The 27107-nt window shown below is 33.6% G+C and overlaps 1 protein-coding gene across 1 annotated transcript in view; it reads left to right on the top strand.

Moving 5' to 3' along the window:
* The first annotated feature begins 15837 nt into the window (after nucleotides 1-15837).
* SEMA3D (semaphorin 3D) overlaps nucleotides 15838-27107 on the top strand; it is a 224726-nt gene continuing 213456 nt past the window's right edge. Inside the window, exon 1 of the mRNA XM_031938642.1 lies at nucleotides 15838-16402. The gene's annotated coding sequence lies outside the window, so the exon portion shown is untranslated. The remainder of the gene's footprint in view (nucleotides 16403-27107) is intronic.

Raw genomic sequence — 27107 nt, forward strand, 5'->3', positions numbered from 1 at the left:
GGGCTAAGTAAAAATTGAGACAAAAGGTGGCCTAATTTACCTTCACAAAAATATCTTTGCTAAATGTAAAATTCTTATGTATGTTAAGGAAGGATGGAAAATGAAGGCTTTGCATTTGAATCCTCATTGTCCTATTTACCTCTAAAGTTGTATCAAGAACACTTTCAATGATAGCATCGAAAACAAATTTATAATTTAATAGTTTTACTGAACTACCAAAGATAATTATTTCATGTATTGTAGAGAGCCTAAACTCTGAAGAAGTATACTTGAACAAGGTGTTAACTCAGTGGAATTGATAAGATAATGGTTCTCTAGTTTATATATATAATTAGTACTTAATATGGTAATTTAATGGTTCTTTATTTCACAAATATTCAGTATATTGTAATGAAGTAATTATAATAAGGCATTTAAGCTGGGGACAAAGTCAGACTCAAGGAGAGACTGGTTGAGACCAGCAGACTGGCAGACTGCTGGATGAAACTGGGTCAGACAGCCTGGGTCAGACTATGACAGACAGATTGTTTAAGAAACAATAAAGACTTTGAAATCTATTCTTGTCCATTCTCATGGTATCTATCCTGCTGAGACCAAGGTGTTTCTGGAGGATCTCCACAAAGCTACCCAGAACATGACAATGTACCTCTGCTACACTTTATAGAACATTAAATATGAAAGAATAATAGCAAGATAGTAACTTGTTCCAGGACCATTTCTAACTGAACTTGAGAGGCTATAGTAATAATAAAAGTGATGATAACAATCTTGGTCATATAATGATAATAACTGGTGAGAAGTTCCTATCTTATGCTTGAACTTGGAAATCTCTTAAGGAAAAATAAGTCATTTTAATAATAATCTTAGAATTTAATTTTAAAGACTCAGAAGAATACATGAGTGAACAACTGATAATTTAGGGGTTTTATATCAAGTCCTTTTATGTTTGTATATGTACATATGCATATATAAACAAAAAATTATTTTTATGAGTCACTATATTATGTAATAGATCAAATAAGAATTTTATATTATTTTCTTAAGTTCTTTGAGGAGAGACAACCCAGTGGGATTTTTAACCTTTCACTAGTGTATGAATTCAATAAGTGTGCAAGATTTATTAGCTATCACTTTCAAAGAAAGGGAAAGGCCTACAAAAATAGATAGGAAGAGGAAAGCATATTGACTTCAAAGCCACAATGGTGAGAAAACTTAACAAAGAGGCACAGTGACTAAGGAGAGATTCCCAAATGGGGCCCCCCAAGGGTTAGTAGTGGTAATGGTAAAGGGAAACTCCTGGGTTAAGAAGAATGAGAAGTCTAGATCTAAGCTCTATTGGCCATCAATGGTATAGATTCATTTTCTTTCTAGTACCTAATTTATCATCTATTTATGACACACAAGTAAACCCAAACACATTTACTTATTTTGGATAAAATAACTATGTCTATTTGCTAACTAAGTCAAAATAAAAACCATGAAACTAAGTTTTTTGAACGGATAAACTTAAAAGCATTACTTCAACTCAAATGCACATACTTTTGGGAAAAATAAGAATTGTGTACTCAGATATTCAATTCTCCTGAAAAAAAGAAGAAATTCCTTTAGTATTTAAAATTTTACTTTTATCATGGTCAATATTTTAGTCAGGTCTATCGTTCTATCTAATATACTGTGCACATTGTTAATACATGTGGTTTTATTTAACAGATATTTTACTTGAAAAGTGATAACTTGGAATACAATTGCTGTAACAGAGGTGGGAAAGAAAAATACCTAAAGCAAATAATAAATAGTGCATACCATGCAAAATTCCAATATAAATCTATAAAGAACATTTTGAAAAGTATCTTTATTATCCTAACTTGGATACTTGGATATATTCTTATTTTTTATACTTCAATGACTATTGTTGATACACTGATTATCTTGAAAGTGTGTCATCATGTGTCATTATGTATCAAATGCATCATTATGTATAGAGAGCTAATATCAAAACCATAAAGACCTGAACTGAGCTCTTTTGTCGGACACCTATTCTCTGTGACACTGGACAGGTCATCAAACATGTCAGTGGCTTGAAAACTCTTTAATCATAAAAAGGGAAAAGGATCCACATGTATAAAATGTTTATAGCAGTTCTCTTTGTGGTGGCAAAGAATTTGAAATCAAGGGGATGACTGTCAATTGGGAAATGACTGAATTGTAGTATATGAATAGAATGGAATACTATTGTTGTATAAGAAATAATGAACAGGTGAATTTCAGAAAAAAACTGGAAAGACTTACATAAATTGATGCTGAGTGAAGTGAGTAGAACCAGATCATCTTACACAGGAATAACAATATTGAGCAATGATCAACTTTGATAGACTTTGCTCTTCTTAACAATACAATGATTTAAGTTCCAAGACTCATGACAGAAAATACTATCCACATCCAGAAGAAAAAAATAATAGTCAGATTGCAGATTAAAGCATACTCTTTTCACTTTTATGTGTTTTTTCTTTCTTGTGATGTTTCCATTTTATTCTTATTCTTTCACAACATGAATAATGGAGAAATATGTTTAATATGATAGTACATATATAGCCTACATCAGATTACTGGCAGAGGTGAGTGAGAGAGGGAAAGGGAGAAAATGGAAATCAAAATCTTATAAAAGTAGATATTGGCTTTTTCTGGGGCCTTTCTACTTGGGGAGGGTCAACTAAAAAACACAGCTTTGTTGACTGTGTTTATGTTAACTGTAAAATCCTAAAATACTAACATTTGGACTATTCACAACCAGTGGGAAAATTTGCACGTTTGCTTTTGGTGAAGAGTGAATTTCATTTGAGTTTTAGCTATTAAGTATAAAACTGTATCTATTACGAAATGGTAGACTGAAGTTACATCTTTGAACCAACTTAGTAACAATAGAATTTAGATTCAAGGAGGTATTTTTGTCTTAGAAATAGACTATATTGCTATCTGTTATTCTGGGAATTTATAGCAGCCAGCAATTTCTAGGGGTTTTGAGCCAACTTTGATATATTCACTATAAAGTATGAAACTCTAGAATATGATTATTCTTATTTTATAAATGAAATATTTTTATATTTGTTCAGTTAACTATTATGAAAAAATGAAAAAGAATGAGTAATATTTTAGCCCTAAACTGTGAATAAAGAGAAATTTTGATCTTTTGAGTTTAAAAATGATTATAATTTGGAAAAAAAAAGTAAATCTTGAAAACTATCTTTGCATGTAATTGGAAAAAATAAAATATTAAGTGGGAAAATAAGAAGAAACTCTCTAGTACTAAAATTTGCAGAGAAATTTCCTACTTTGTTGACACAGAGAATTTCCTCACCTGAGAATTCTCTATACCAGTGAAATCATAGGTTCATTATCAATCTTGATGATTACTATTGGCATTTTAGTCATTTATTTCTTCTGCCAAATTAAGACCTTATCCCTTCAGTCTTTTTTGCTATCTGTATTCTGAAAAATGGGTTTAGAGATAAAACTCCTTCTAATGAACCTTTCTAAAGTTGCTAGATTGAACCTAGATAAATAATAAAAGACAATACTGATAAGAGTCCTTTGTTAAAGCAGTCTTCAAACTTGTGCATCTTATCAAACACTGCCAGAGATTGTGAGACATTCAGATAGTCTTTGGGTTCACCTGGTCAGTTTTTGGTACTCTATTTTCTAACTAAGTTGTATTCAATGATAAGTGAATGAATTAAAACTCAGTTCAGTCCATCATATCTAGTCACGTTCAGACATCACATCATTTTACATCCCACACAGCCATCCACCAAAGAAACTAGGGCCTACCCAGACTGGGTATTATGCCATGTCTCCTGGTGCTTTGATTACCTCTTCTTCCTTTGTATATTTTACTTTCCAAGACCAGTTATGTAGATGGATATTGCATAACACTCTGGATTGAGAGACAGGAAATTTCCCTTAAGAAAGACTGTGCACAGCATTCATAAACATTGCTTTCTACTTCTGTGGAAAGTGTAGGCTGAACACTTGGCCATTTTAGCAGTTACCAAGACCATGGTTGCTTCTGGCTGGCCCCCAGTTCTGAAGGATGCTTTGGGGATGGTAAGTTACTAAATTCTATTTAAGTTTTTCTATCACTGAACACTTATGTGATTCATACTGTACATAGAATTTACATAGTCCAGAAGACCTGATATTGAAATGTGAGGTTATGCACTTACTACTTTTGTGATGCCATGCAAGTCACCTTTCTCAGCTGATTTCCTTATCTATAAAACACTTAATAGGATTGCTCTAAGAACCAAATGAGATTGTGTGTGTGTGTGTGTGTGTGTGTGTGTGTGTGTGTGTAAATATAAAGTTTCTTTCCAACCTTAAAGCCCTATATAAAGGTTGGCTATTACAGCTACTGCTAGTCTTGCTTGAGGAAGAATAATAAAATTATTTCCATTGCAACTGAAAAGGGTATGGTGATCTCATTTCCTATGATTCTCCCCATGAGAACTCCTCATACTGTTGGAATCCTTTTTTGTAGGGCATAGGAGACAGAATTGGTGACTTAGAGTCTCTCATTCTCATACCCCAGCAGGTGGAAATGGGAAATTCTCAAATAGTGAGATCTGTTCTTGGCATTCCATATGGAACCTTGTAATAATTTCTATCACTGAATTATAAGTGGTTATTCAGGAATATAGAACTATAATTTGAGCATATTATTGATTAAATTGACTTTTATAAATTGGCCTAGAAACCTAATCAGCATTATTTCTGTAATAAATAGGTTCTGAGTTTCAAATAATCAACACAAGTTAATTTTTATAACAGATTATTTGTAAATGGAGATGGTCTATATGTGATTTTCAGATTATATTCTTCAATAAGGCTTCCATTGTAGACACATCTACCAAATTGGAAAGTATATATTCTAGAGGGGAAAAAATAATTTGCAGGAATCAGCTCATTCAATTTTGGCTATTTTCCTCCTAGAGATTTTTTGGTACTATTAATTTAAATGCTTGGGGGCAACTAGATGGCCTTGCATTCAGGAGGACCTGAGTTCAAATACAGACTCAGAAACTTAACACTTAACTTGCTGGATAACCCTGAGTATGTCACTTTTGCTTCATTCCTCCTCCCCCAAAAAATTTAAAACTTGAAAGAAGCACCATATCTCAGGAATTCTATATTTGTGATGTATATAGTAGTGATAGACATTTATACATAGTGGGGAAACTCACCTAGTGTTGTCATTTACAATTTAGAACTCTTAAGACCCAGAGAGATGAGGAAATTGACCCAAGTCTCTTTAAGTTGGATATAAATCAAATTACACTGAATTTATATAAATAATTGCTTCTATTTATTTTGAGTATTGTTTGCAAAATGCTTTATATATATTATCTCACTTGACCCTTACAATAACTTTATAAGGCAGAGCAAAAAACTGAATCTCATTGGGATAGTGTATATTTACCTAAAGTAACACAAATAATGAGTGACAAAACTGGATCTTTAGATATTAAATTAAATAGTCTCATCAAAAGATTAATGGTTTGTTGGTATTATAGAGTTGACTAACAATAATAATAACTATAATAACAACTAATATTTACATAGTGCTTTAGAAAAACTATCTTATTTGAACCTCATAAGAAACCTGAGAGGGAGGTGCTATTATTATCCTCATTTTACAGATGAGAAACATGAGTCAAATATAGATTAAGTACTTTTGCCCAGGGATACATAGATAGTAAGTGCCTGAGGCACAATTTGATCTCATGTCTTCCTGATTTCAAATCCAGTGCTACTATCTCCACTGTGCCACCTAGTTTATTATTTAAAGAAACCTTTTCCCAAATATATTTTTAATATTTAAATAAATTATATTGCTCTTTTGTTTTGCATCACTTATGTTTCTCACCATATCATTTTTCTTCACCCATACCTTTTGTATGGAGAAAGTAATAGGGAAAAACAGACCATAAATTGTCAGTTTTTGAATTTTGGATTTTGTGTATGTTTTCTTTAAAATCCTTTGACCTATAACTGAAGTGAAACTTTTTTATTTTTAAAAAAATCTGGGATTAAAAAAAAATTTAATCTGGACAGATATCTTATTTCCTGCTTTATCCTAAATACATAGCATTTTATTTTTTGATAGTTTTTAAACAGTTATATCATTACTACTTAGGAATTGGCTTGTTTTCAGTTCTACTGGTAAATTAGAGTTCTAAACTAAATTTCAGGTCATCAAAAAAATCAAGGTTTTCAGAATATCATGGGTTTTTTTTCAGATATGATATATCCCCCACCCTCCCAAACGACCTTAGGATAATGTGTGAGAATTATAACCTTGGATAGCACATGGAAGAAAGAACCAATTAAAATGGCATTGAGGAACAAATTATAAACCATTTTAGAGACTAGAGAGTAAATACAGTATTGTACAGAATGTTATGGTATGGTATAATATGGAGCAATATAATACAGAATAGTATGGCATATGAATTTTAAAAATGAAATATTCCTGTTCTCAAGAAACTTGCATTCTATAGTATGGTTTAGAATAACAGGATTATAGACATAGCTAGAAGAGACTTGTCATCTATTGTAATCCCCTCATTCTATAGAACAGGAAAGTAAGATACAAAAAGGTCATATCACTTGTCCAATATCAAATAGATAGCATCAGAAATGGTATTTGAACCCAATTACTTTGATTCCTGAGTCAGTATTCTTTAAAAAATAATAAATTAACATCAACATCATTTCAATTAATAATTGATTTTTACTCTGTATCACCTTCCAATAAACACTTAAAAAAAAGAAAGGAAAAAAGAAAACAAAATTCTTGTAGCAATGCAAAGTCAAATAAAACAAAACCCTTCCTTCTTTGGATATATTTTTTAATAATATTTCATCTGGCAACCAAAGATTATCACTCTGCTTTCAGTAGGTGGGTAGTAAATTTCACCATCAATTTCCTGATCGATCCAATATTTGGTCTCTGCATTAATCAAACTTAAATCTTTCAGAGTTAGTTTTTGCATTGTTATTATTTCATAAATTATTCTTCTTGTTCTTCTTATTTCACTTTTTATCATACAAGTTTTTTCAGGTGTCTGAAACTGTTCTCTTAGTCTTTTCTTACAGGCAAATGATATCACATTACATTCATATGTTACAGTTTGTCCAACCATTCCGCAAGTGACAGGCACTTACATTAGTTCCATTTCTTCCCCACTACAAACAAGCAGATATGTGTGTGTGTGTGTGTGTGTGTGTGTGTGTGTGTGTATACATTAAAATATAAAATCTTTTCTTTCTTCTCTGATCAATGTAGGGCACAGGCCTAAAAATACCGTTCTGAGTTTATACAATGTAGCTTCATTTTAAGCATTGTTCCAAATTGCTTCACAGAATGGTTATATAAGTTTGCAACTCCATTAACAGTGAATCAATATTCCTATTTTCTTGTACTAATGCTATCCAATACTTATCATTTTTCTTTTTTTCCCTTAATCAACTTTGCCAATCTAATGGATTTGAACTGTAACTTCACAGTTGCTTTAATTTACATTCATTTTATTATTAGTTATTAGCATAATTTTTCCAAGTGGCTATTGATAGTTTTAATGTCTTCTTTAGAAAATTGCCTGTTTGATCATTTATCAATTAGGAAATGTGAACTAGTACTCTTCCTACCATATTATGATAATAACTATAACAATATTAATGATGATAATAGCTAGCATTTATATATTGCTATAGGTCTACAAAGTGCTTTACATTACTTATCTCAAAAAATTAGTCCTGGGAATTTGGTATTATCAGTTATATCAGTATAACTATTTATTACTTTTTTTTAAATGAGGAAAAAATGATTAAGATAGTTTTAGTCAGATCAATTGGACTTATTTTTTAAAAACTATATTGTATGATCTGCAGCAAATGATTGAATAAGGGGAGGATGGAGATTCATAGAACAGAAGAATAGGGAATATTAGAACTGGAAGGAATCTTAGCAGTTACCAAGGTCAATTTTCTCATTTATTAAAGGAGGAAACACTCTTAAGAGAGGTTATGATTTACTAACAGATATACAATGACAAAATCAGAGATCTTGACACAGTTAAATTTTCTTTCTTTCCTCTATACTAACTCAATTTAAATAATATTTAGTAAACTTTTACATACAGGCCACTATGTAAATCAAAGGAGGACACAAAAATAATTAAAATTGGGGGATATAATAACGAATCAGTAAGTACAATAAGAATAATATGAAAAACAACCAGTGAGAAGTAGAAAGTTCTGAAAAGGCTTTTGTGGCCTATTAGGTAACACGTAAGAGTTATGAAGGATTCAAACAAGCAAAGTTGAAGAAGGAATGCATTCCAGATATGGAAGGCTGCTTATTCAAAGACACCAATAAATTGGAAGATAGAATCCTGAGCTTTAGGAAAAGCAGGTAGGTCCATCTGACCTACAATATATGAAGGAAAATAATGGACAATAGAACTGGGAAAGGAAATAAATCATGATCATGACTTTAAATGTCAAGTTGAGGAGTTTGTATTTTATCAGGAAGACATAATGGGGCTTTTGGTACATGTCCAGACCACAGTCTTTCCACATAGAGAGGGTGGGAGTCCGGTTCCAGAGGAATCCTGATGACATGTGAGGGAAGTACATGTACATATACATTTGAGAACTGATGCTGATTGTCCTACCACTAGGTTGAGAAGAGCCCTATTTTTACTCCACTGGATGCATAACCACTGCAGGTATCTTTCCAAAAATTTTCTCTCCTCAATGACCTCTTTCTAAAAAGATTCTCCAAACACTTGTGTCTACTCTTAAACTTGGAAACTGGAAAGCATACCCAAAAAAAAAAAAAAAAAAAAAAAAAAAATTCTCCTTTCTCAATAATTCACCATCTCTGACAGTCTTGCTGCTAAGGAGGGGGACTAAATAATAATTCTCTCCATGAATAAGGAGAATGTTATGCAAATACAAAAATTTAAGACCTTTGTTACATTTCAAAGATCCTCCTTAATAAGTCATGTGTTGCCCATATAAGTTATCTGTATGTCCATAAATGTCTGTTTAAATGCAAGTTAAAGAGAGAGATGATTAAATATCACAGAAATCTTCCCTATGCCTCCAAAGAACACTTGATTCTTGCCTAGAGGGGAGGAGGAGATTGGGATTACAACACTCTCTCACTCTACTCCTCAGAAGAAAGGTATTGTACTAGATTTACATTTCTCTTCCTAAATATTGCTAATGTGGGAGAAATGATTGTACCTTGAAATCACTCTTCTGTTCACTGTTCCATCAGAAAGAAATTATAACAGAAGGCTTGAATGTTTTCCCCAAAAAAGTTAGTTACACAAAAACCATCATTAATATTGAAGAGTAAATAAATTCATAGTTGAAAGAAAACACAAATCAGGAAAAATATGAAGATTAAAATTTACTAGACAATACAAAATGTCAATGAACTTTCCTTTTAGAAGTAAGAGTCTCAGCTCAACTGACATGCAGAAAAATTCCTTACTCTCACCCAAAGGGAAATTCCCCAAAGTCTCTGTTATGGCAAATTGGAAATAAGGAGCATGTCTAGGCACTAGCTTCTTTACATTTTGGCATTTTTCCAAAGTCATTCCTCTCCTTCTGGAGGCCTCTCTCTGAAGAGAGAGCCATGGAGCCATGTGTATCTTCTTTAGAAGTATGAAGCCAGAAGATAAATTCAGGCAAGAATTTTTGAATAATCATTCTTTCCCCAATGAAGAGTCTTATGCAATGTCTACATTTGAAACTAAGGTTACAGATGTAATAGAAAATAGGTGGTGTAGTTGACACTTGACATCAGAAAGACCCCTGAGGTCAAGTCAACTGTCAAAGATTATGAATTGCAGGACAAGTGTCAATCTGCATTGGTAGAGTGTTTTTTAGTCCCTGAAAATTCTCAATTCATATAAAACCACAATTCTGATCTAAAACTAAAATATGAAATCTTTGGTAATTTTGAAATAGAAAAATTTGATTCATAGCTTTGACAAGTTAGAGGATGGACTGTTGGGAATAAAGCTGAAGTAGAAAGACAAATTAGCAGGCAGTTATAATAATCCAGAATGGAAATCATGAATGTCTGAAATTGAATCAAAGAAAAAAGCACAAAGAGAAAGCCTCAGATCTGACAGAAGACTTTGAAAAAACATTTCAATTCAGTGGAGGGGAAAGCAGTTAAGTGTAAGGGGTTTTAAAAGACATTGGTTGATGAGTACATGGAAGCAATAAATATTGACTGCTCTTTTTTGTGTTTTTTTATGGTGAAGGAAAAGATAAGAGAAATGGCAAGTTTGAGTAAGCTGCTGGATCAAATTTACTTATTCAGCAAACTTTTATTAAGAAAAAAAGACTATGAAAAAAACAAATTCTAAGGTATTTTAAAATTAAAATATATTGAGAGTTATAGAGGGTTACAGTAATTCAACTCAATATGATGAAGAATTTCCAAAGAATTAGGGCTATGTAAACATAGAATAAAGACAATATTCTGTAAATTGGTAGAATGCTGGAATTCAGGAAGACCTGAGTTCAAATCCTGATTTAGACACTTATTAGCTGTATGCTCTTGGGTGAGTCATTTGATCTCTGTTTGGCTGACTTCACTGGAGAAGGAAAAGGCAAACTACTCCAGTGCCCTTTCCAAGAAAATTCCCTTGACAGTATGGGGTCACAAAGAGGCAAATATAACAACAATAGGCATGGAATTTGGTTGTCTTTTTAAGTAGTTGGTTGCCTTATGAAAAAATCAATGCTCAATTAATGGGCATGTATTTAAGCAAAGGTTTTTTGGGGGACGGTGAGGAAGGAATTAATATTTCAGGACAAAGTTGGACTAGAAACCTCTAAAGTCATTTCTGATTTTGAGATATTTTAATTTTCTGAATGTCCAAATTAGATCTCACTTCAAACCCTAGCTCTGTTAGCTTGCAATGTTAGAGAATCATTTCATTTTTCTGAACATTGGTTTGCTTTTTTTTTTGCAACATGAGAGAAGTAGACTATATGATATCTACAAACCTTTCAAGATAAAAAATTCTGCTTAACTTAATCTAAGTTAACCATTATATTTTGAGCAAAAGGTATTTGCTTGATCAGCAAATATTTTATGCTATTTTAATCTAAATTTTATGGCTTTCCCAAATGAAACTTCCCTATACTTGGAGTCTGGAAGACACACATTTGAATCCTCACTTAGACTCTTACTAATTGTAGAACTCTAGTTGGCATTAATAATCTCAGACTTAACTTTTGTCCACCAGTAAAATGGAGTGAATAGACTTAATAGGCTCGAAAGTTCTTTCCTGCTCTATTTATATAGTCCTGTGACCCCAAGATATTCATGTGCAATATAAAGAAATCAAACATTTGAATGAGTTCCTAATCCCCTGTTCTAAACAGATGGATGGAGAAGTAAAATCAAGAAATATATACAGTCTTCCTTTAAAAAAAAAATTAAGACATTTTCTTTTTCAAATGGAAAATAATCATCAGCAATGGTCAAGAAAATAGTGAGGGGATAAATACCATAGGAATATCATATATTTATTTTCCTCATATTTGTGGTAATCTATGGTTTAAATTTGTTCGAAAGAGACCTCAACTCTTTAAGAAAGAAATTCCATCTAATGAATTTATTTGAAAGGCATTTTGATGGCATCTGCCACAATATGTGGAACATTTTGGAAGATCTTCCCCTAAATTATGGGACACTGATTTGGTTGTGGCTGAGCAGCTCTTTATAACATTGAACAAAGCAGGAATCTTACAGCAACAGTTTGTTCCCTCTGTAAACCTGTTTCTTTTCAGTTATACCACTAAGAAATGACTTAGCATAACTCATGGTCATGGATAGTTTAAAAGGGTAAAGTTGATCATTTGTGATCTTAACCATAAGAGTGCACTTTTTTTCTTGATTTCATCACATTTATATTAATAATAAATTGATTCATTATTCATTGATCAGCTATAATTGTATTTCTCTTTCCCTGCTATTTTTTAGGGAGCAGGTAGGTGGCAAAGTAGATATAGTGCTAGGCTTGGAGTCAAGGAGATGTATCTTTCTGTGTATCTTTCTGACCTTACTAGTTGTGTGATCTTTCCTCACTTTCCTCATTTGTAAAATGAGCTTCAGAACTGGCAAACCACTTCAGTATCTTTGGCAAGAAAACATCAAATGGGATCACATTAAATTGGACATAATTAAAGCAACAGCTATTTTATATGAAGAATAAAATCCACTACATTTTTTTGAGATAATCTAGTATGGTGGAAAGAATTCTGGACTAGGAATCCAAAGACTGATGTTCAGATCCAGAGTAAAGTATGTGACCTTGAGCAATTCATATAACATTGCAGAACTATATGTTCTTCATCTATAAAATAAGAATACTAACACCACCTGCTTGACAAGATTGCTGTGGGGAAAGTAATTTGTAAGCCCTAAAGTCCTTTAGAAATGTAAACTTTTTTTTTTTTGAGCAAGACAGTATTGGCATATCAGCATTAATGAAAAACAACTTTAAAAAGAGTTTTTTTTGTGTTGAAAAGGGAAATTGCTATTTTTCCTTCTTTTGTGTGGATTTGTGACAGTTTATACCAACTTGTTTTAACAATATGTTTTGGGACTATTTCATATATATGTGCACATTTATGTAACACATAGCGTATGACACTTCTTTTAAGTTCTATTTAAAGTGTCTTATAAGTATCATCTCATTTTATTGTCATAACAAACCTGGGCTGTATTTATTATTATTATTTATATTTTAGAGTTTCAGAAATTGAGGTAAATAGAGGTTATATGAGGCTCCTGGGGTTACACAGTGAATGAAAAGAAGGAAGGAAGGAAGGAAAGAAGAAAGGAAGGAAGGAAGGAAGGAAGGAAGGAAGGAAGGAAGGAAGGAAGGAAGGAAGGAAGGAAGGAAGGAAGGAAGGAAGGAAAGCATGGAAGGAGGGAGGTAGAGAGGGAGAAATGTCTGAGGCAGTAAATTTTACTAAGATCTTGATTCCAGGAACCAGATCAAAGAAGCACCTAGATGTTACATATCACATTATAAAAAATTGTGTCTTTTGTTTTTAAATGTTCTAAGCAGTGTTAACTATAGACTCCTCTTATTTTGCAGAACTGGTACCATCCTTTAGAAAGTGCTCAAGGATTTTGTTTTTCCTTCCTGAGGAATTGAGTCTAATAAGGTTGGGCTTACTTTTTATTTTCCTTTTTGACTTGATATTCCTGCTGAATATAATTATGTACCACACCCCATCCCAGCTAAGAAAATATAACCTTTATTTTCTGGCCTTTGAGTTTGAAACATATTTGATTTTCTGAAAAGCAAATAAAACAAAGCAAAGCAAATTGTCTGTATAATGGATAGTCCACTGACAGTTTTAAAGACAGGAGACCAGGGCACTGCTTTCAGCTTTGTGGCTGTCTGTCCTTGGAAATGTGACTTACTCTCTCATTTTCATTCATCTAATCTATAAAATAAGGAGTGTACTACAAATGATCTCTATGGTTTTTTTTGACTCTAAAAATGTAGGATGGTTTTATGAATTTGAAAGTTCAAAGAAAGCAAAGATAGATCTGTGATCCATTCTTGTTTACTAGCCACAAACCATTTTCTGTCGGATGATGAGAAACAGAGATGCTTCTTCCTTCTATAAGATCTATGCATGAAAAATCTCTTAAGGGAAGGAAAAGAATAATGTTTAGGCTGTAGTTTATTTATTTATTTATTTTTGCTTTTTCGTTTTAAATTGTTGTAGCAATATGCTAAACAAAATTCTGCCAAAGGAAAGAAAAAAAAAAAAACTGAAGTCTGTCAAGGCAAATACATAAAAGATTAAGAGGGAAGTTTTAAGTCTTGCCATTACTTAGTGTGAATTTAAGCAATGTTTTAACAACCACATGCAACAGTTTTCCTTCTGGGATTATTATTTATGTTCTATTTTGTAGCTATTTAATTGCACAAAGCTGTTAAAAAGTATGTGAGAATAAGTGAAACTTTAGTCACTTCAAGACAGAAAAATACCAGGTAAATCTAGGTATAGCTTTTTTATGAGCAAAGAGTAAAAGTTTGTATCTACCTGCTTCATTGGTCTCATTTTGTGAATCACAATTATTTAAACTTCCTAAACTCTTCTTCCATTTTCTCTTCTTATTCTCTTAAAAACATTTTTTTTTTTTTTTTTTTTTTTTTGCTTTCCCCACTCCTTTTGGGGGGAAGAAGAGGGAACAGAACATTAGAAATATCTGATCAGACCTTCTGTGTTTGTTTTAAAAGTACTATCTTTTACTCCCCTCTAAGAAATGACATTCAATAGTATGTGAAATTGAGAAATTTAAATTGATCTTTTTCTTAAAGTTTTCTAGAGAAATCGTGGTATAGGTAAAATATGTAGTAATGTGATTTGAAAGGTGCTGTTTCCTCCTCTCCAAGTTTTTGCCACACTTGTTGGTTTATAAAATAATATTGTTAGAGAGTGATCTGTATAATGATAGCTTTGAGCTAGTTGATTTCTTAGGACTCTTGCCTCTCTAAACTTTTATCTTTCTAATTTCTAGAGTGAATGGGGGGGGTGGGGGGAGAGTATTGGTTGGAGTCATTTGTAGATTTTTGAGGTAGAAGAGAGAAGAATGGTGGAAATATCCCTGGATTTCACATTCTGTATAAGATGTGTGTTTTCACGGGTCCTCGGAAGCTAAAGATTTTTACCCTAATTTGTGATCTGCATGTGGAGAAAATTCTGAACATCACCTTATGTGAGGGGTAACAATTAGGGAGCAGAAAATCCCACCTGTTATCTCTGTAACCCTTTCAGTCTCTTCCCATGACACAGGATTCTTTATTCACATGTTGGCAGATTGTTCCATCTATTTTTTTTTTCTACTACCCCAATCCTAATATCTCCAGCTAAGTAGAGGAGCCAGTTACACCTGTCCCCAGGTCAGGTTCTATTTTCGAAAAGATAAGGCTAAAGTTTACAGGGACAGAAGTTTTGTCCCCATTTATTTGCCTGTTGCTGTTGTGTACCAAGGGTGTGTACGATTCTTCAGTAGAAACCTGTTCATTTGCTCATTTGAGGGTACAGGTAAAAGCCAGATTAATGGGGAGGGGAGTGGGTAGGTGTTGGAATCTTTCCTCAAACGCTTTACCAACTTCCTCTTTCCATCTTTCACCCTTAAGCGTATATTCCTAAATCTGATTGTTTCCTATTACTCGATCTAGTCTTTTCCAGTCCTTTAAAAGTCTAGAGGGAAGCAGAGTTCATCTTGATGCTTTCAACACTGAACGTGGGTTTGGCTCGTCCAAGAAGAGCAGGTTTGGTTTGCAAACTTGAAATTTGAGATAGTATAGATTATTAACCACCCTCCTCCTGGTTCACCGCCCTACCAATCCCCCCCCCCCCCCCGGCCCCCATATAAACAGTGCAGTCTTAATGCTAATGTTCAAAAGAGAATTAACATATGCTCCCTAAATCCCTAAAGGTTAGAGGGGTTCATGCGGTCCCAGAGCAGGTTTGAGAGCTAGTGTGCATGGAACAAATGCCCCAATCCTTGATACCGACAGTTTACGCAAAGGCAGGTCTTGACCTCTGGGAGAGAACTAGTGCATGAGTGTTCAAATATGTGTGTGTAGGATTTGTGGGAGGAGATAAGGAGGAGAGAAAGGTAATCCCCAGCGGTTTAATTCCACCCCCCACACCCCCTCTCCACTCCCCGCCTTCATCTAAAAGAATGAATCTCTCCCCGGGCAGCTGCTGCGGCCACACCACAAACTTAAAAGCTTCCCTCTAGAACAGAGCGTGCCTCTCCTTACCACCAGCCCCTAGCAAAATCTCCAGCTGTAGCTACGCTCGGGGCTAGTCCCCGCACGGCGTTAGAGGGAGCTTCAGCGCCCTCTGCTTTCCGATTCCGCTTTTGCAGCAGCTGCCGCAGCCGCCTTCCGCAGCAGCCAGGGCCGCTGCTTGAGCAGCCGCGGCTCAGCCCGAGCTGCTCGCTCCGAGGTGGAGCGAGGCCATCCCACGGGTTTGCAACCTTAGCCTCATAGCTGAAGACGCAAGTTTATTCTCCCTCGCTCTCGGGAAATACAGCAGGAAAAGAAATTTAAAAATAAAAAATAAAAAAGAAGAAGAAGAGAGAGGAAGATCTAAGCCAGGTAAAGAAAGCGCATCTCGGGTCACCTGCAGGTGGGCTGGTGCACTCTTCTTAGTAACTTAAGACTTGTTAAGCCAGAGGGCAGGGCAAGGCCAGGAGACTCAGTGAGGTGCCAAGCTGGGACGCGGAGCCGGAACCCGCACAGCCTTGAGCGTGGCGGAGATAAGGGTGAGGATAACCATAGGAACTGGCAAAAGCGCCCGAGATCTTTGGGTGAGGGACTTTTGCCCGGAGGGAGCAAGCGGGTGTCCGAGGGTGGGGAATAGAGGGACTGGGGAAGTCTGAGTTGGAGCTCATCTATCATTTCAAAGTGATCATTAAGAAAAGTTAACAGTCACCGGGAACGCTATACATAGTTTTCGTCTGAAAAAAAAAAATAGAGTACACTTAACTGCTCTCAATGCCAAGTCACAGTAAACCTGTTCTCTGATTAATATAAACGTTGTAGATTTCAAGAACAATAATGCATTAAGTAGATGAAGGACAGTGAAAAGAGTAGATTTCGTACCCTTTTTTTTACGCTCTGCTAGCCCAGAGGTTGTGTATGTTTGTTAGGGTGATTAGTCATTGTGTGTTTGTGGGGAGAGTAGGGTGAAAGAGTGTTCGGAAAGTCTATATCTTTAAGGTTAATTGTGACATTCATATTGTTGGATGTCTCCTAGTCTTAGACTGACAGTAGAAATGGAGAGTTAAACCTCTGCCACATGCCTGCTGCCAGAGAAATGGAAATAATGGCGAAACTCCCTGGAGATAGGGAGAATCTCTCTGTGTGTGCCTCTGTCTGTCTCTGTCTCTATCTTCTGTGTATATGTGTCTCTCTGTCTCTGTCTTATATCTGTGTGTCTTTCTGCCTCTGTCACCCTGTCTCTGCCTTCTCTCTGTGTTTCTTTGTATCTTTCTCTCTCTCTCTCTCAGCAGTCTCTAGGATGAGTTGTTTGTGGCACGAACACAGATGAGTTTCATGCTAGGGCTGAACCATAAATTTAGTCCCCAGGCAGTCAGTGAGCCGCTTCCTCCCTGTACTCCACAAGTTGACATATAAATTCACTCATTTCGTCTGGCTCATGCAGTTTATCTGCCCTGGATGACTTTTCCTTTCCTAATGAGTTGGATTGTCCTGTGTGTTTTTTTCCCCGAAGTTATTTTTTCCCTGTCACTAGCCAACGTATTTCCCCAGAAATGGACTTGGAGAAAAAAGGAGAAGAGAGGGTGTCTGAAGCCAGAGAACTTTTCTCCTCTATTGCCAGCTAAGTTGGAGTTTTCGCCAGTGGGATAGGTGTTAGACATTCCAGGACCGTGACCCAACCCGAGGATGTTTCTTGGAGCTCCCCAGCTTTAGTAGATCACTAAGCTCGACTGGAAAGAAATTTTAAAATTGATATTTGTCTACTAAGTCATTTCTCGGCAAAACAAAACAAAACAAAACAAAACAAAACAAAAAACAAGCAGGCTTCTTTTAAAGTTTCCAACCAAGAAAGCAATGAATTTCCAAATTCCAAAGCTAGGATTCCTGAATCCTCTCTCCCCTTTCCCATTTCCACAAGTTTGTTTCCCATTTCCACAAGTTGTGTCGGAGCGTGTGTGTGTGTGTGTGTGTGTGTGTGTGTGTGTGTGTGTTTGCGCTCCTACTCGCGCGCGCGCACTGAGTTCTTTGCTTGGTGGGGGGGGGGAACTTTCGTATTCCTAGAAAATATCCCTGCTGATTGGGAAGAACTAAGGAGAGTCATTTCTTCTTTGGACAGAGTCCTGCTTGTTGATATGTACCCATAGCAACTAAAAGGGTTATGACTTCAGAGCTCCATTCCCTCTAAAACAACTACAAGGCTTCAATTCAAAGTATAGGAATCTACCTTTTTCCCATTTCGTAAGTAGTTCACTTCAAAGAACTAGATCTGTTGGAGGGATCAGAGTTGGAAATGAATGAAGAGAATCAGAGGAAGCCTAATGTAGATTTGTGGAGCCTAGAGTTAAGAAACTCTGAATTAGAATTCTGAAGATCTATAATCGTTCCTAAGTCAAGTGATGCAAAGGATAAAACACTGGCCTTGAAGTTAGAAGGACCTAAGTTCAAATTTAGCCTCAAACACTAGTAGCTGTTTGACCTGGGCAAATCACTTAAGCCTGGTTGCCTCCACCAAAGGAAAGATCTCTCTGAAACTTTGTTTCATCAGTCTATAAAATAGGAATAATAATAGCTAGCGTGTAACTAGCATTTATATATCGATTTTGGTACCTTGGGGCAGAGGATTATTATTATTCCCATTTTATAGTTGAGAAAACTGAGCCTAAGAGATATAAATTTAGTTCTCAACTAAGAGAACTAATATGTTTCTGAAGCAGAACTTGCACTCAGGTCTTATTGATTCCAAGAAAATGTTAACCAGGGCACCAGCTAGCTGCAGCTATTAATTGTCTGAGAGTTGTGATTCTAAAATGAAATGATGCATGTAATACATTTTGCAAATCTTAAAGTACTATTTGTCAGTTTTTATTATTATTCACCTCTTCTGTTTTAGAAGTGAATCACAGCTAACTGATATTAGAGCAAATGTATATAATAATAGGCTTTATAAATATCTACTAGGGTAAAAATGATGGGAAGATGGAGCAAAAATGACATTTCCATAGTTAAAATTTCAATAGGAATTTATTGATGTATGAATTGGAAAATTGGTAATCAGTCCAACTGTAGTCTTACTAGATAATCTGCAGCCCAAGACAATTATTAAAATTCACCTTTTGCTTTTGGGAAATGTGACCTTCATTTATACTTAGCAGGTATATTTCAGTTGGGCACTTTGGGAGGATTCAGTTTATGACCTGTGGTCTATATGCTAGAGCCCAAACAATACTCTTTTGGGAAGATAATTTGAGACTGTAACTCTTGGAACCCTCTTGTTCTATCCATTTGGGGAATTGATCATTCTTTGGGAGTCAGGGAGAAATGTAGTCAGATGAAGATCATAAACACATTTGGGTAAGATAGATGATCCTATTAATGCTTTGTACTCATAATCTATACATTTGATTGGATTTTAAATAACTAATATTTAGTGAAAGAGAATAAGAATGAAATTAGAGTTCAGCAGATCTGTATTCTCTACAATCTGCTATGTTATCAAATCACTTCATATCTCTGGTTTTCAGTATTTCCATCTGTCACAGGAAGTGGTGGAATTAGGTAAGTATTATGGTCCTTTCCAAGATCTTAGTAAATTTGGAAGAAGGTAATTAAAAACATATATTTAACTGATAATATAACAAGTCAATAGCTACAATTATTTTGAAGGGGGAGAAAAAAAACAGTGGAATTAATGGAGCTCTTATCCAATTAATGCCTTTTTGACCTCAATACCCAGAGTATTGACACTTTGAGTCAACTGTACTAATGCTCTGTAGTAAATAACCACTCATCCCCTCATGTAAGAAGAATAATGTGATTTATGATTACAGAAAAAAAAAAGGATGTGATCCCCTTTGTTTTCCTGTCTAGAAGAAAGGCTTGTTTAAAAAATGCCTAAAAATGTTTTTTTTCTATATTTAACCAACTTGTTTTTAATGTAAATCAATTAATATCTTAATTCCTTTCCCGATGAATCCTAAGTTTATTAGGTTTCTCTCATATCTGCTGCAATTAGGGTATTTACTTTTATGGTCATTATATTTTTTAGTATGATTACTAATTTTATCTTTCTTCAAAAGGATATGTGGTTTAAGTTGCTGCTAAGCTAAGGGGTGAACAAATCAGCTCTTTATTTAACACACACACCAAAGAAGCTGAGTTTGACCCTATAATACCTTATATAGATGAATTAACATTACATACTTCAGTTTGTTTTTTTGTTTGCTTTTTGTTTTTTAATAAGAAGAAATGTTGTCTGAGGCTGGAGCTAAATGAGGAACAACGAAGTCCCACAGTGTTTGGTTATATATGCTAAATGTGTATACACTAATTAAATAGGAGTAGAAACTTTAAAAAGGTGTATCTTATTCAGTAGAAGATTATAAATACCTTTTTTCTTAAAATGGTCATTAATAATGAGTTGCGTACTGCTTGCTTACTTTTAATATTGTCATTAAATAGTTACTGACATTTTTCTTTTAGATTTTAAATATAAACTATACAGCTTCAAGGTGAGAGAAAGGTTCTTCATTCTTCAGAGGGATGACAATTCCCTAGCACAAAATTTGATTTAATGTTTTGTTAGTATATCCAACTTTTTTTATAATAACTTTGTTAGCTAAAGGGGTAAAACAGTGAGATAAAATCATAGTGTGTTGTCTTTGTGTTATCTAGTTTGCATAACATATTGCTTAATAAGCATCTAAATTTGTATGTTCATTTATGATTTATGTATAGAACAACAGCAGCAATAACTGTCGTTCTTCCCCTAAATATTCTACCTGGAGTCAGGAAAACTCATCTTTTTGAGTTCAAATCTGGCCTCAGTAACTAGCTATGTGACCCTAGGCAAGTCATTTAACTTTGTTTGCCTCAATTTCCTTGTCTGTTCTTATGAGCTGGAGAAAGAAATGGCAAACCACTCCACTATCTTTGCCAAGAAAACCTAAATGGAATCACAAAGAGTTGGATTTAAGTCATTCTTTTTTAATGGAATTTTTTGGGGTACAGATTCTTGCCTTTTCTGTATCCTTTGGACCCATTCTGTGTAAGGAATTTTATTTTGTAGCCCCACAAATATTGTTTATGATTCCCTACAATTACATGCGCGCTTTGTTGATAGAATTTTCCTGAAAATCATCTTTTCATGGGTAAAATTCAAAATACAATAATACATTTTACCAAAAAAAAATGAATAGAAAGAAAAAGAAAAACGGAATTCAATTGTCTCTTGATCTACAAGCTACAATGATGTCAGAAAGGTTATGTTTTTTTCCTTAGTGTAATATCTAAGGTAAGGGACCAAAAGATCTTTGATTTTGAGACTTAGTTTTAATAGGCAACACAACAGAGGCAGTCAACAATTTTAAAAGCAATAAACATTCAGCTCTGACTAGGGAAAACATATATGGTGTTTCAGTATATTGAGATCTTGAGGGAGGAGAAGGAATATGATGTACAAAAATAACTAAGTTATTAAGTAATTAATAGTCTCTTCGATTAAGAAATGAAAGGGTCAGAACTTTTCTAAAGTTCTTCAAGCTTTGAATCTATGATTTTATAATCCTATGAATACACACACACACACACACACACAAATTAAAACACACTGTTTGAACTTGAACAGTGGAATTGTAATTCTGAAGGGTCTTATGAGGATTCCATTTAACATACATTCAGACATTAAAGACCTACTATGTGCAATGAAAATTACTACACTTGTGTCAGATTTTTGTATCAAGATTCTGAATCCAGAAAAGGATAGATTTGCAGGCATTTTCATCGTGTCTTTTTTTTTTTTAATCAAGGCTGAGCAAAAGCTCCTAATATTTACTGATTTTTCCCCTTTTTGTTCAGGAAAATAATATCTGAACATTTTATTTTTCTAGCTTTTACTACTGTTTACTATTTCTCATTATGATGTTGCAGCTAGTCAGATATGTATTAAGTCTAGAAAATAGTGCTTTTCTTCTCTTAGCAGGAGACTTGGCCTCTTTGATAGTTTTCTGTTTTGTTTTATTTTTTATTTTGTTTTGTTTTGCTTTGCTTTTTAATTCTTACCAACTTGTGAGTACAAATCTTTAAAGCTAGAAAATTAAATCACCTATATAAATAATTACTTATTTCACTAGTATGTCTTAATTACTCCTTTTTAAAGTTTTATTGATGTTTTATTTTTATATCACAAATATTTACACATTACTCCCACTTCATGAGAAGTTTCCTGTAATAAGGTAAAACAATTTAGTAAAACTAATAATAGTGATCTCATCTGAAAGTGCCTGCAACATTTCACATCAGTAGTAAACCTCCCTACTACCAACTCTCTATTTGTTTTAAATTAACAGAAATCTACTTTCTCTTCCTCCCACTCCAACTCTCATTTCATTGAGAAGAAAAGAAAGAAAAACAAGTTTCCTTTAACAAATATCCGTAGTTAAGGAAAACACTTTACTTCAGTACCCTTATACAAATGCACACACACATACACACATTTTTTTATGTTTAAATTTTATTTAAAATTTTTATTTTAAATAAAGGGTTTTATTTTAAGGATTTAAAATATTTTATTGATTTGGGCGTTGATCACATTGTAATCCCTAATGAATTTTATTTGGATGATCTGTCTAGCTTCCAGTATTTTGATGTTGTTCACACATTTCAGTTCTATCTTTTTCTTTGTGACTCTGTTTGATGTTTTCCTGACAAGCTATTAGAGTAGTTTGCTATTTCCTTTTCTAACTCATTTTACAGATGAGGACATTGAGGCAAATAGGTTAAATGATTTGTCCAAGGTCACCCATTATAAAATATCTGACACTAGATTTGAAATCAACATGTCTTCCTGACTCCAATCTTAGTACTCTATCCATTGCTCCCAAAATAATGATCATTGGTTTCTAAACACAGTACCTTTGGATCTATACTAGTGTGATGATAATAACATGCTATGTGATTGCCTTTAGCATTAAGTAAATATAGATAAAAAGTATATTTTACAACCTTTAGAAATTAATAATTTTTAAAATCTTTTTATTTTAACAAAATGCTAAATATTTCCTATCACTTGTAAAAAAATTTTTTATTTTTTATTTTTTTTATTTTTGAGTTTTAAATTTTCTCACTTACTCCTGCTCCTACCGCTATCTTTGAGAAAGCAAGCAATTAGATAGCTATCAATTATTTTAGGTAATATTTTAAGACTGACATGGGATCATAGAATTTTGAAGGGGAAGAGAATATAAAAATCATTGCATGGAATTTTTCTTAAGAGGAAACTAAGGCAAAGGTTAAATGATGAATGACTTGCAGCTAGTAAGTGAAATAACGGGGATTTGAACCAAAATCTACAGCCTTCAAATACATTGCTTTTTTCTCCTGTCTTGTATGATTAAATGACATATTTAGTTATTTTGTCTCCATGTTAATAAAATTCAACACTTGTAGAGCAGCAGTCTAGTTTTTAACCACTAATCTTTCTTTAAAAAACCTTAGATTGAGCAATTAATCCTTAGCAATCCTTGGTGAGCTAGCTGACATGTAATATCATCCATGTGTATAAACCCGTAAAGTGGGGAACAGAGAATTAAATGAACTAAGGTCAGTAGACTTTAATGTGGAAGTGGGCTCAAGGGAAGGTAGTGAAAACTACATTGGGAAATATGGCCTGGTAATAAGAAATGAAATGAAAGAAGCCAATTGATAGCTTTTAGGCTGCTCGGAAGTGTGGAGATTATACCCCATGGATGTTTTGGTCAAGAAAGTCTAAACAAATTGAATTGTTGAATAACAAGCAACATTAAAAAATGTAAGGAAATATACCTTAACAGTCAAGAAAAGGCTGACTAGACATTTTTTAGAATTAGCTCCCTATGTACAGTCAGCTTATCCTTTAGTTAGAGAAGTTAGAAGAAAGACTAAAGATGAAAAGATACTACATAGAATCACAGTAGCTTTCACTGGAACCAATTAAACTAAGAAAAATTGAAAATGGATAGACTATTTCTTTGTGAACTTTAAAATTACTTTTGTAGGAGTGATATCCTGTCCCCTGCTTCCATGCAACTTTGGCTATTTTTTCCTTGAAACATATGGAGATCATCTTCAAGATTTGATTTATTCAAGATGCTAAATGCTCAGGCTGTGGCATTAACTTCCTTGAGTATAAAAGTGACAAAGAATACCTGAAACTCTCTGCTACAATAATGGGCAAAATGATGGACACTTTAGGCAAGGAAATTTTGCTTAATTTTCAGATATCTTCCATGTTGGTCCCTGATGACTATCTTCTTGCCTATGGATAACTTTTTGTTGTTGTTGTTAAGTGGTGAATTATTTAAAGTTGCCTCATTTTTTTTTCTCCTAATAACACATCTAATCTATCAAGGGATTGGCCTCAGTTTGGCCTACCAATTCCAAATGCAAAGTAGTTAACAGAAAAAGGAGACCAAGAAAATAAATAGCTTTCACTGGGAAAATTGACAACATTCTGATCAAGAATAATGATATGGAATCTTAAAACAAATTAATTTACAAATTATTGGAGAGAAGATGACAGAAGACTGGTATTGGTACTATATTATAAAAAAACAGTTGAGGAAGAAATGAGATGGCAGAAAATTTATGCATGAAATCAGAAAACAGACAACAAAGAAAGATTCTAAATGAAATCATTGTACTGCTCTTTGTATATGTGCCTTAGTTTTCTCATCTGCAAAATTAAGAGGGTAGATTATATGATTCCTGAAATCCTTTCTATTTCCAACTCTGTGATTCTATCACTTTCTGATCTAATTTTAAAGTCAACAGTAGTGAAGCCTTCAGGTTTGGATTCAACTACTTTAGCACCATAGCTAGTATGTGAAGAATTGGTTCTTAGGAAAATGAAATAGGTAGGGGTGACTAGACACATACTAGAAATAATAGAATATTGATAGTATTAATAGGGAAAATTCCTCCCAAATTAATATGATTATAATTGAAATACTTTGGGGGGTTGGGGAAATGGCGATTGAGAAGACATCAGTTATCAAGCTATATGCCTCATTTCTAATGTTTCTCTATTTTTATGAGAATTGCCTATTTATTCATTGAGAACATCTTTGATTTAAAAGAAAATAGCAATAATAACACATTTCTTTTCAGACACTCTTCTCCATCAGAATACAGATTATGCAGCAGATTAATAGGTAAAGAGAATACAAGACTTCACTGTATTAATTTATTGATTTTTCAGAAGCATGATACTTATTAGAACAAGATATAGTCTTGAAGATTCTGCTTGCATGAGATGCCTGTCATGCTTCAATTAAAATTACATGGAAATCTGTGACATATCATTTAGTCAATCAACAAGACGGTACCAAGCACTTATTTTTTATCACACAATGTAGTAAGTGCTAAGGGTATAAAGAAAGGGAAAAGGCAAATGTGATTACAGAAGTAACTTTTTAAAAGATGTGCATACCAATATTTTCAGGTATACAATTTGAATTGTTTTGAATTTTTCTTATACATCCTTAATTATAACCTCATTATTTCAGAAGTCAGTAAAATGTATTAGAAAAAAGAAAAAGGAGTGCTTACATTATCCTTCTTCATATTCCTTTACTCAAGAAATGAGATGTGATTTTTTAAATCTCTTGGGTGTCTTCTGGGCATATTAAAGTCTTTAATATTAATAAGTTTATGTTACATATTAATCATTTATCAAGTTATAAAACTGGTGCCAGTCTTCATTGGTGTACAAAGTTGAATGGGAGTTCCCTATCTTTATTAATGAAATCATACATTCAGGTTAGTATGGAAACATAATTAAGCAGTTTTGAATAATCAACTTGTTTCTTAGATAATCCAACATGAATTTACGTTTGTCATTTTCAATATTTTCTTAGTGTTCTTTATAAGATCATAGCCCTTGAGCCCAATCTTCCCATTTCTTCAGATGAGAAAATTGAGGCCTGATGAGGTTGTTAAATAATATACCTATGGTCACACAAGTAGTAAGTAGTTGAGTTGGGATTTGAAGTTATTGAAAAAAGCTGAGTATTTAAGGTCATATTCATCTGCTTTTTTTTTTAATTGTCAGTAACTTAAAATGTCTATTAAATTGCTCTTAGAAAGACAAAACCAAAAGAAATGACTATTTATGGAAAGTACTTATGGGTCAATTTTGCCTAGCACTTTGATTTGCTAATCTGTCAAACTTCATTTTAAACATAGAGAACTCCTATTTGTTATTTTATATATGAAATCAGTACAACATAGCATATAGGTTTCCTAGCATTTAAGATTTATTTTTAACTAAATCATTTAGTTGCTGAGTTCTTTAAATGAATAATATAAAATTCAAATAGAAACGGAGTCATTAATCCATATGTAAAGATCTTTGCAGGCTGCATGTTAACTTAGAAAACCACATGATAACAGTATATTTTTACTGTATTTTTATTTGTTAAATATTTCCCAATTACATTATCATCTGGTTTAGCCTTCACTTGGGAGTTGGGGGGGGGTGTATTTATCACCTCCGCTTTCATCAATCACATATGGTTGGAATAGCTGCTTGGGGAAATAATGTAAGTATAGGTAGGTTTTGGAACTAAAATACATTTTCAAAGTGAAAATCACATTAGGAAATTGAATATAACAAACAAAGAAAAGATATAAAAAGTGAAACCTAGCTCATCTGATCTCAAAGCACTTTGTATCCTTTCATGAATTTGTATTTTAATTTGTAAAATCTTTGTCTCTAAACACGTGTCAATATTCCTAATATAGTCAGAGTTCTCTTAAGAGGCCCTATTATTTATCTTTATGCCTCCCTTAGCAAGGCATTTAAGCCGAGTGCAGATAGTAAGCACTTAGCCTGAGAGTGATAAGTGAATCATCTCGGATAATGCTTTCCAAATAAAAGCATTTTTCATTCATCTTTGTTCCTATTTCTCTTGAAGCTTAATATAATATATGTAGTTATAATCAATATTTCACTAAATCTATGATAGCAACTTCCAATGGTAAATATGCCAGTCCATCTATGTTTACTTGCCCTGTACAATTTTTATCCATATATTAAGAGAAAATTTCTCTATAAAGTACTGAATTAATAGAAATCATCCTCAGGGATCTTTTAATATTAATGCTTACCATTGAATCTTTTACCCATGCTAAATGACTGGCCATGTTCTTTGGTAATCATTCATATCTTTGAAGATGTTTTTATGTTGCTTATTTTATGTGTCATTATTGGTT

Source organism: Sarcophilus harrisii, chromosome 5 (genome assembly GCF_902635505.1).
Source record: "Sarcophilus harrisii chromosome 5, mSarHar1.11, whole genome shotgun sequence".
NCBI lineage: Eukaryota > Metazoa > Chordata > Mammalia > Dasyuromorphia > Dasyuridae > Sarcophilus > Sarcophilus harrisii.